General features: G+C 38.6%; 1 long non-coding RNA gene across 3 annotated transcripts; it reads left to right on the forward strand.

Moving 5' to 3' along the window:
* The first annotated feature begins 221 nt into the window (after positions 1-221).
* On the forward strand, positions 222-4,098 carry LOC109615569. Of its 3 annotated transcripts, XR_004576073.1 has the most exons (5): positions 222-335; positions 982-1,155; positions 2,051-2,126; positions 2,935-3,145; positions 3,259-4,098. It is a non-coding gene; the product is annotated as an uncharacterized LOC109615569 (long non-coding RNA). The 3 variants fall into 3 exon arrangements; XR_004576072.1 differs by having other exon boundaries at positions 2,051-3,145; XR_002196566.2 differs by lacking the exon at positions 2,051-2,126.
* Positions 4,099-11,123: the final 7,025 nt, after the last annotated feature.

The raw sequence follows: 11,123 nt of genomic DNA on the forward strand, positions 1-11,123 counted from the left end.
GGGTGGGACGTAAGTTTTGTTTTCTTAATTTGCTCATTCTGACTGTAGAAGAGGTTGTAGCAGTATGTCAGCTTAGCTAGCATGCTAACTTAGCATTAGCGAACGTTTTAGCATTGTGTCCTTGCGTAACGCTAACTTGTTGAAAAGACAAAGAAAGGATTTGTGTTTTCAACAGTTTTATAAGTATTATTATTAGTATAAAATGGCAAAACGTAAAACACTTTTACTAAATGTAGCCATAGTCCGTTATGGTTATCAAACGTTGGATAGCTGAGTTACCAGACAACAAAGGACGAATGCTAACAACAGGCTAATGCTAACGCAAGTACAGTCTGGTAAGTAACATCAAATAACCTATTTATCATGAAATAATGTAATACAAATGTGATCATTATAGATATTGTCTGCTTTGCGTATTTGGAATGGGAGAACTGTTCCACATGGCTGTGTGTGGTCTGAATTCAATCATATAGAAAATAATTATGGGTGTCATAATCATATTGTCCTGTATGCACATAAGGTGAATTATTATTTAATTGTTCTGTTCACTTTTATTGTGATACAATGCATATTTTATGACAATAACACATATTATAATATTTGCTCACCTATGTGAAATCACGACTTATCTATCTATCACATTGAAGTTTGAGGTAATGTAAAGTGTGATATAAAACCAAAACTGCAATTTTCAAATAATATTCCTTCAAATATTTCAGATCAAATTTAGTAAGATATTAGTGTTAATATTTACTTGATATTATCAATTTAGCCAACAGAATTGTGTATCACGCTATATACGACATAATTTTAAATTTTATTCACTGTGGCATTAAAGTCTTAAATCGAACTTGCCTGAACCTGTAGTTAGCCTATATAGTATAAGTGTTTTTGTCAGAAAAATTTGGTTTAAAGTTCTATCTCCTGGTCATTTATTGATTGCTATGCTAAGCAATTATTTTATTTATTTAATCACTTCAGAACACATGGAGAGGAGGTTTGCTGTGGTGCGATTGTGTGAAGGGGAGGATTTTGGGAGACTCAGTGACATAAATGGGGAATCCCATTTCCTCCTACTCAGCAGTTCTTGAATGGTGCCATGGGAGGAAACAAGGAGGATGTCTCACTACAGAGGCACTGTCATGTTTGTTAGTGGTAAGTTAGAGTTACTATGGTTTTAAGTGCTGATTGTACTCTTTCATATACAGCACCCCAAAATAATTTGTTAGTGTCCAAACATAAACAGCAAAAATCAGCCTGTTTTAGTTGATGTGTTAACTTGCCAGATGACTAAAGACTTTCTTGCATTTGTTTTGTGGTATAAATGATGATAGTTTATAATGTCCTTGGCAGAATGTGTTCACAGCAATAAAACTGTTAAAGTAGAAACATAAGCCCCATTTAAATAAGTCAACTCTTGTAAACAGAGCTCATAGTTTTGTTGTATCGGTTTTGACACCATCATGGATATATTCATCATGTATATTGCACTACAAATGCTAGAAAATTGTTAGCTGGCAGTGAAACGGTGTTGTTTCAGAATCGTGTACCCATCTACACAAGTTAACTTTACTCAAGGTTAATGCATAAGCACCACTAAGACACTGAGTTCCTTAGTTATACTCATTGACTCTACACAAGTGCATTGTCATTTTGATGCTGAAAGTGTTATAATCAGTATGTCAACTGACAACTATGTCACTTGACATAGCCTCTGTCAATTCGACATTGACTTTGACAGTTGCCACTAGGTGGAACAAGCCTTTTTGAATGGTTGTTTATGTTAGGTGTCATATATACCTTATTATGCACCCCTTCAAAACTTGCATCTAGTATACATAGGCTCTACAAATATGTAACCATTGCATACAGAGTATGCAAGCAGTGCATGCACACATTTAGGAGCACACATCACCAACAAGTCTTATTTCAGTCTTATTGTTGATATGCAGTAATCAGTTGTTTGAGTATACCTCTGGTGTATGTATTTTTCAATTTTTTTCTAACTACTCTTTTTGAGACAATCCGTAAACTGAACTCATTCCTAAAGGAAGAAGAACTTAAAGAGCTGACAAAGAGGGCAACTGAGCCCCCTCGATATCGAGACTCAGGCATTGCAAGTTAAGGTGACGTTAATGTACTTTCAGCTCCTATGCAATTACCATATTTCCCGGTGGTACCATGTACATAGAATGTGTTAGGGGTTGGCACAACTGTGTAACAGGCATTAATATCTAGCCAGAAAAAATATCTGTAAGGATTATTGATTCTTGATACTGATTTTCTTGAACAGTATGGGTAGTGGCAGTGTTTTTCTTTTGGTTTCTAAGTCAATAATTTAATTTAATTTTCTCTTGACACCCAGAAGTCAAAGGCTCCCATGAGGACAGATTTTGCAGAAGAGTTCATTAAGCAATATGGTCAATCACAGCCTTCTTCAGATAATCATAACAATCCGACTAAGATTGTGGATAAATTAAAGCAGGAGATCAAGGACCTGAAAGCAGAGAACGCTAAATTGAAAGAGATTGTTCTTCAAGGTATAATTGATTCAAATCAGTCATAGAAGCATAAGAAAACACATACTTTTTATTAAATGACTGTCCTAAAGAAGACAGTCATTTACTATGTTAGATGTGGACTCCTACAGAGCTTGAGGCATATAATTGATTCAGCAGCACCTCATAATTGATCCAGGGTGGAGCTTACCACCGCCAGCCCTTCCAGGTTGTCCGTGGTCCAGGTCGAGTTTTCTATTTGCCATATCGCTGTCCCACCCCAGACCATCGCTGTCCAGTTCCATGTCTGCGTCTCAATCACTGTCTCCCAGTCTTCTATCATAATTGTTTTGTGAAGAATAAATTAATACAGCACATACAATTTATCTACTGCATCATAACTTTATATGCTCACCTTGTGTCCTTGTCTAAACAGGTTGAGATCCATCCTAGAACCGGAGTCATGGTTGAGAAACTGGCGTGGACCTATGCCCGCAATGCAAATTCGGCCACAGTATTTGTGAGGCATCTGCTCACCGCTGTCTTCCCAGTGGAAATACTACTGGTGAGCAATCCTCGGGGGAACAAACAAGGTGGAGGAGAGGCTCCTGTACCACTGGACCCAAAAAAATTGGATGCCATCTACAGTACGTTTTCAGCGTTTCAATAAGTGTTGTGCCAATATTCTCCGCTTTTGTGTGTTTCCTGATTTCAGCCTTCTGTAAAAAAATTTGACATTGTTTTTTTTGTTCATATTTAGGTGCAACTCTTAGAGGTGGCCAGGGACCCAGTTCTCCAAAATTGGAAGCACAATCAATGCCAAGATTACCGAGCTCCGGTCAAAAAATAAAGATGTTGCTGTGTAAACAGCTCCCCATTAAACTTTTGTTTGCTCTTAGCTAAACAGAGTTTCCCACAAGTGTATCATATAGTCCTTTGCCCTGAGCCAATGCTGACTACGGTCTCCTGAAAATATGTACTGCATTTTAATTATACTACACACATCTTAGTGCCTGTTTTTTGTGAGATATCCAGTGTGCGGAAGAAATAAACGAACACCATACTTGTAATGCGTACTGCAGATTGTAGATTACATCATTGGAACATGCTCATAATGCTCTATTGACTGGTTTTGGATCACATCTGCTCCAATTACAGTCCCTAGAAAGTATCCACCGGAATGTACTTACCAAAAGTGGGATGTAAGTATGCCATAAAGGCATTTTATGTTTACATTTTACTCATTTTGGTTGACATTTTATTTACTTAGCAATTTCCTAATCAAGAATACTCAAAATACCATAGTAGTACTGGCATGCTCAGAGCTCTTGATTGCACTTAAGCTTTGTTCTTTGTTTCTTTGGTCATAAAGGAGCAAATCAGTTAGATGTGTACACCTGTTTGTAATGACAATTATTTGTTGGTGACAATGTTCCCACATTAGAATAGGAATAGTACAAGATTGTGCTCTGCATGTCTGTATTTATGCACAGAAATTGTAAAAGATATTCCTATCTAATAATATTCAAATTTTATTTTTGAAAACATGATCTTCTTAAGATCAGGGTTTACTGCTGTCAGCACTGTAGTCCCAACAGTGTTGCACTGTTAATAAAGACTATTGAAAAGTTTGCCAGCTTTTGTTTTCGATATTACAGATCTATACAGACTGCACTTATTTCATTGTGTGGTAGAAATTAGTTGTTCTGGGTGCTGACCAAACCATAATTTGCCAGTTTTAACTCAGTTTGATCAAATTTCAGACAGTATTAGTAGTATTAGTATTGACAAGTCATGTCAATTTAATATGTGATTTATATGTTTTTGACTTTAGAAACTCATAATTTCTTACATAGAAAGTATATGTTTTATACCGATATGGTCATTTCAATTGGCTGACATATAACAATTTTATAAAAAACACATCAAGAAACCATAGTTTTTATTTAAATTAGATATAATGTACACACAAAAAACATATATAATGGTATATATTTATATATAAAAAGTATATGTTTTTCTAACTGAGACATGTTTACATAATTAACAACTACAAAAATTATATGGAACATATATGGAAAACATAATTTGTCATGCACTTATATGACTTATATTGTCATTATAAACAACATGCATAATCTAGCAAACATTCATACTTTATTTTTATTATTTATGTTGTATGAAAAAAATGCAAAAGTGGCCACTTTCATGAGTAAATCATGAAATGAGACATAACTCGTATAAGACATGCAATACATATACAACATAAACATTTACTATTGGAACCAATTGGAAGTTTTTTCAGTTTCTTTTCCATATGGGGAGAAGCAGCTATACCATATAAACCTGCTCAAGTGCTGGGAGGAACCACCCACATTTGTGAGTTCCCTTGCCTCCACAGCCCGAGAGGTGTTCCCACGGACCTAGCCCATGAGCTTCGAAAGCTGCTGGACCTGTTTTTGAATCTGGTTCACCAGCCCCCCGGAATATTTATTATATATTGTTCTGCTTGACTAGTCACAGGACTTGACATTCCCTCCACCATGTTTGACTATTGGGATAAGGTTCTTTTGTGGGTAGGCAGTGTTGGGTTTTCGAGAAATATAGTTGTTTAGATTTTGAACATTTTTTTATTAATCAGTTTCCTCCACTAATATCGACACCCTTGATAAATATGAGCAAAACAAGCTATGAAAAAAAAAATGCTGTTTTATGGACGCGTATAGTAAACTAAATTAAATTGTTTACACAATCCCACATTGCATTTTCATTTTCCACTTTTGCCTACATTATTTCAGTCAAGTGATTTGCATTTAAATTTTCATGTACTGGTATGCACATTCACTGTCAATATTAAAATATTAAAATTAAATTGAAAAAAGCCATTTGGAATTTCATTTTTCAAAGTCATGCGCCACTTTTGGTTAACAAAAATTAGAATGTTTATACAAATGTGAGAAGTGAAAAAAAGCGCCACCCTTTGCAATTGAATTTACATGCTGTAACGTTGTTTTCCTAACAAAATTACATTGCAATGCGTTTTCATTTTCTACCACCCTGTCAGTCATTATCTGAAGGCGGGTGTCAGGTCCTGGCTGTGGTGCCTCTAGGCACCTCTATGTGCATTGCTGCTGCCTATTGCCTCTGATTGGGGATCCTATTTAAGTTGCCCTGTGTGATCCTTAGTTGTCTGTCATTGTTTGTAGTTGTATGTGTTGCTGCACCTCAGTTTATGGTTTAATTTCCTTTTGTTGGTTTCTTTATGAAAAAGAAGACAGTAAAGGATGCCTTCCCTCTACTCTGTGCCTGTATCCTGCCTCCTGAACCTTGACAGTGGGTCACTGTTTTACATGCAATAGGGAAATAGGTATGCTACAATCATAGATGTATGGGTACAATAGGAACTGTAGGGCTAGTGCAAGTAATTTTGGATTGAATAGAAGCAAAAATATAGCCAGACAAAAAAACTAAAGCAACATGATAGCAACACTGTACACTAGCAGCAGTTTAAAAAGAGTAATGTAAACTAGCAGCAATGATAATATAATTATTGAATATTATATATAAGTTTAAGTTTGCATACCCTGGCAGAAATTGTGAAATTCTGACATTGATTTTGAAAATATGACTTATCATACAAAAAGCTTGTATTTTATTTAAGGATAGTGATCATGTGAAGCCATTTATTATCACATAGTAGTTTGGCTCCTTTTTAAATCATAATGATAATAGAAATCACACAAATGGCCTTGATCAAAAGTTTACATACCTTTGAATGTTTGGCTTTTTAATCTTCCCATTGGCTTTTTAAATTGCAATTAGTGTCTGTGTATAAATATTCAATGAGTTTGTTAGCTCTCACGTGGATGCACTGAGCAGGCTAAATACTGAGCCATGGGGAGCAGAAAATAACTACCAAAAGACCTGCAAAACAAGGTAATGGAACTTTATAAAGATGAAAAAGGATATAAAAAGATATTCAAAGCCTTGCAAATGCCAGTCAGTACTGTTCAATCACTTAATAAGAAATGGAAAATTCTTGGATCTCTTGATACCAAGCCAAGGTCAGCCAGCCAAAACTGCCAGAAGAATTGTTCTGGATACAAAGAAAAACCCACAGTTAATCTCAGGAGAAATACAGGCTACTCTGGAAAACGATGGTGTGGTTGTTTCAAGGAGCACAATACAACGATACTACAAAAATGAGCTGCATGGTTGAGTTGCCAGAAAGAAGCTTTTACTGCGCTCATGCCTGGTTACCACAAACAAGCCTGGTTACAATATGCCCGACAACACCTTGACACGCCTCACAGCTTCTGGCACACTGTAATTTGGAGTGACGAGACCAAAATAGAGCTTTATGGTCGCAACCATAATACCATCCCCACTGTGAAGCAGGGTGGTCACCCACTGATGTTTTGGGGGTGTGTGAGCTCAAAAGGTATGGGGAATCTTGTGAAAATGTATGGCAAGATGAATGCAGCATGTTATCAGAAAATGTTTCGACAATGACCCTAAGCACAAGGCCAAGTTAACCCTCCAGTGGTTATAGCAGAAAAAGGTGAAGGTTCTGGAGTGGCCATCACAGTCTCCTGACCTTAATATCATCAAGCCACTCTGGGGTGATCTCAAACGTGCTGTTCATGCAAGACGACAAAAGACTTTGCATGACCTGGAGGCATTTTGCCAAGACGAATGGGCAGCTATACCACCTGCAAGAATTCGGGGCCTCATAGACAACTATTACAAAATACTGTACTCTGTCATTGATTGTAGAGGGCAATACACAGAATTAACAACTAAAGGTATGAGTGTAATATGCTAATGAATTTTACATGTAAAACAACTTTCGAATGCCCATTAAATATTTATTTATTTCTTTACATTTTGGAAAGCTTTGAGAACTGCATGTTTCTTCGCAGTGCAGTGAGTGATATCTTTTTGGGGTTGCTGAGCCCAATTATATATATTCAATTAGATCCAGAGTGTAATCCAAAATTCAAGTGCACCAAAATTATATTTCCAAGCATGTGTAATAAATATACTAATAGTGGGTCAATTTTAACACTGTATTTTAACACACAGTTATACTTATTAGTATTTTAATAGTATCTACATACAATTTTTAATACTATTTAGTGTACTAATGTACAACATAAGTGGTTCCAAAATAATACACTGTAAATATACTGCTTTTTAGGTTGGGCATGGTCAAGATTAACAGATACTAAAACTATTTGGCAAATTGACATTTAACAATATAACAAGCCGTTTCCTCCATCATCAACACAATGTGTAGCACAGAGACTAATGAAGAATTCTGATATGCTTCATCTCTTATTCCAATTACTGCTAGAAGAATGAGCACTGTACATACTAGATCATTCCTGCTGCCCTGGGTAAAAGTTACAAATTGTATGAAATTTATTACAAAAATGGTTCCTTCAGAAAATTAATTAGTAATGAGGGCTAATCATTTAAATAGATGGGATCCTATATTTCTATGTTCATTACACAAACATGAAAGAGTTATGCATAAGTACTTGTTGTAAGGGTGATGAGATAAATTTATTATTTTAGATATTGTCACTGCAATACTAGATCCAAGTCATGAATATGGTAAGAGTGTCAATTATCTGTAACCATTCCAACCTAACAAGATCGTTCTAGTCCTTGTTTTAGTTTTGGTTTCCTTGCTTGTTAGTGTCATGTCCTTATTGGGTGTTTCCTGTTCTGTTTAGTTGATTTGCTTCACTCCATTCACCTGTGGTTCCACTCACCTGTTTTGTGTTAGCCCATTGGTATGTGCATAGAGTTCAGTCTTTTCCTCCAACTACTATGAAGCTAGGTAACTGGCTTATCGAGGTAACTTCAAGAGTGAAGTCGGGTGTAACTTCCCAATTAACCTGTACTATGAAAGGGGAATACGTTTTACCAGAAGAATGCTGTCATGGCAGTTTAGACTGCATCTCTGAACTGCTCCAAGCAGGCTATCTTCATGGTTAACTCAATGTTACCCTACACTAATAAATCAGCAGGAGCTTTACCCTCAGCTTCTTTAGCAAGGCAGTGGTTGTCTTGCAGGTGTGTTTGGGGTCGTTGTGCATCATTTTTAGAAGAGGCTTCCTTCTGGGACGACAGCCATGCAGACCAATTTGATGCAGTGTGCGGCGTATCGTCTGAGAACTGACAGGCTGACACCCCACCCCTTCAACCTCTGCAGCAATGCTGGCAGCACTCACACGTCTATTTCCCAAAGACAACCTCTGGATATGACGCTGAGCACGTGCATTCAACTTCTTTGGTCGACTATGGCGAGGTCTGTTCTGAGTGGAACCAGTCCTGTTAAACCGCTTTATGGTCCTGGCCACCGTGCTCCAGGGTCTTGGCAATCTTCTTATGTAGAGCAACAATTCTTTTTTTCAGATCCTCAGAGAGTTCTTTGCCATGAGATGCCATGTTGAACTTCCAGTGACTAGTGTGAGAGCGATAACACCAAATTTAACACACCTGCTCCCCATTCACACCTGAGACCTTGTAACACTAACGAGTCACATGACACTGGGGAGGGAAAATGCCTACTTGGGCCCAATTTGGAAATTTTCACTTAGGGATATCCTCACTTTTGTTACCAGCGGTTTAGACATTAACGGCTGTGTGTTATTTTTATGGGACAACAAATTTACACTGTTACAAGCTGTACACTCACTGTAGCAAAGTGTTATTTCCTCAGTGTTGTCACATGAAAAGGTATAATCAAATATTTGCAAAAATCTGAGGGGTGTACTCACTTTTGTGAGATACTTGTATGAATGGGTAGGAAATACTGCCCAGATGTACAAAAGAAGGAGACCTCTTAGAGTCTTGGGAGTTGAATTGTTCAAGCATAAACAAGAGGCCCATTCAATAGGACCTAAAACAAAGCATTTTAGTAATTTCTCTCTTGTACAATTGGCCGGTATTTCCTACCCATTCAGATACATTGCTAAAGGGACAAGTCTGGTAAGGTGACTCATGTACACTGGCAATGTATATGAATTGGGAAAAAATACTGTCCAACTGATGTCTACACCCCCTCTACACCTCCTATATTGCTGCTCTTCATCTTTTTTCCGGCTGCTTCATATATCTCTACTGCTGCTCTACATCTCTCCTGCTACTCTACACATCTCCTCTGTCATCCATCCATCCATCTTCTTCCGCTTATCCGGGGCCAGGTCGCAGGGGCAGCAGTCTAAGCAGAGATGCCCAGACTTCCCTCTCCCTAGACACTTCCTCCAGCTCTTCCGGGGGGACACCGAGGTGTTCCCAGGCCAGCCGGGAGACATAGTCCCTCCTGCGTGTCCTAGGTCTTCCCCGGGGTCTCTTCCCGGTGGGACGGGACCGGAACACCTTCCCAGGAAGGCGTTGCGGAGGCATCCGAAACAGATGCCCAAGCCACCTCAGCTGACCCCTCTCGATGTGGAGGAGCAGCGGCTCTACTCTGAGCTCCTCCCGGGTGACCGAGCTTCTCACCCTATCTCTAAGGGATCGCCCTGGGCGATCTTTCCGCACTTCCTCCAACTCTCCATGCTTCCTCTGACTCTGCACCTCTTATGTCACTCTGTGCCTCCTCTACCACTCCACGCCTCCTTTCCTCCTCTACCTCCCTACGCATCCTCCATGTCTCCACATCTTCTCCATCATTCTGCACCTCCTCTATAACTCTGCACCTCCTCTACCACTCCACGCCTCTTCTACCACTCCCTACGCATCCTCCATCTCTCCACATCTTCTCCATCATTCTGCACCTCCTCTATGACTCTGCGCCTCCTTTACAACTCTGCACCTCCTCTACCACTCCACGCCTCTTCTACCACTCCATGCGCCTCCTCTATCACCCCACATCTCCGTGCCTCCTCCATCTCTCCATGCCTCCTCCATCTCTCCATGCCTCCTCTATCTCTCCATGCGTCTCCTCTATCACTCCACACCTCCTCTCTCTCTCCACGCCTTGATCATTCCGCACCTCTATCTCTTCACGCGTCCTTCACCCCAAACCAGATTTGGCCAATGGCAGTGTAATACACTGGATATGGACAGTAGATTTGCAGTGTAATGCACTGCCACCGACAATGTAATACACTGTATCTGGATGTAGACCAGGGTTCATACACATCTTGTGTACACTGCGTGTACAATTACTAGGCAAATCATATTCCTCAAGATTTATTTTATTGTCGAACAAGCATAATGCTTTCAGTCAATCCAAAATATAATTGAACCTCAATCCTGAATGTGTAACAAAGGAAAAATGAGTTTTGATCTCAGGGTAATAAATAAGTGTGCACAATTATTAGGCAACATTTAGTGTGCAGAATTATTAGGCAACTAAATTATTCAACAAATAAGTAACACAAAATTAAATAACATTTCTGGTCTTTCAAAAATATTCAGTGACCGATATAGCCACCTTTATTTTCAATAACTGCCTCGAGCCTTCCATCCATGCAGTCTGTCAGTTTTTGTTTTTCAGCAACCACAGCCTCCCAAATGCTGTTTAAAGAGGTGTATTGTCTTCTCTGACTGTAAATCTCATGTTTGAGAAGGGTCCACAAGTTCTCAATAGGATTTAAATCAGGCTAG

This window comes from Esox lucius, chromosome 8, assembly GCF_011004845.1.
Source record: "Esox lucius isolate fEsoLuc1 chromosome 8, fEsoLuc1.pri, whole genome shotgun sequence".
NCBI classification, from domain to species: Eukaryota; Metazoa; Chordata; class Actinopteri; order Esociformes; family Esocidae; genus Esox; species Esox lucius.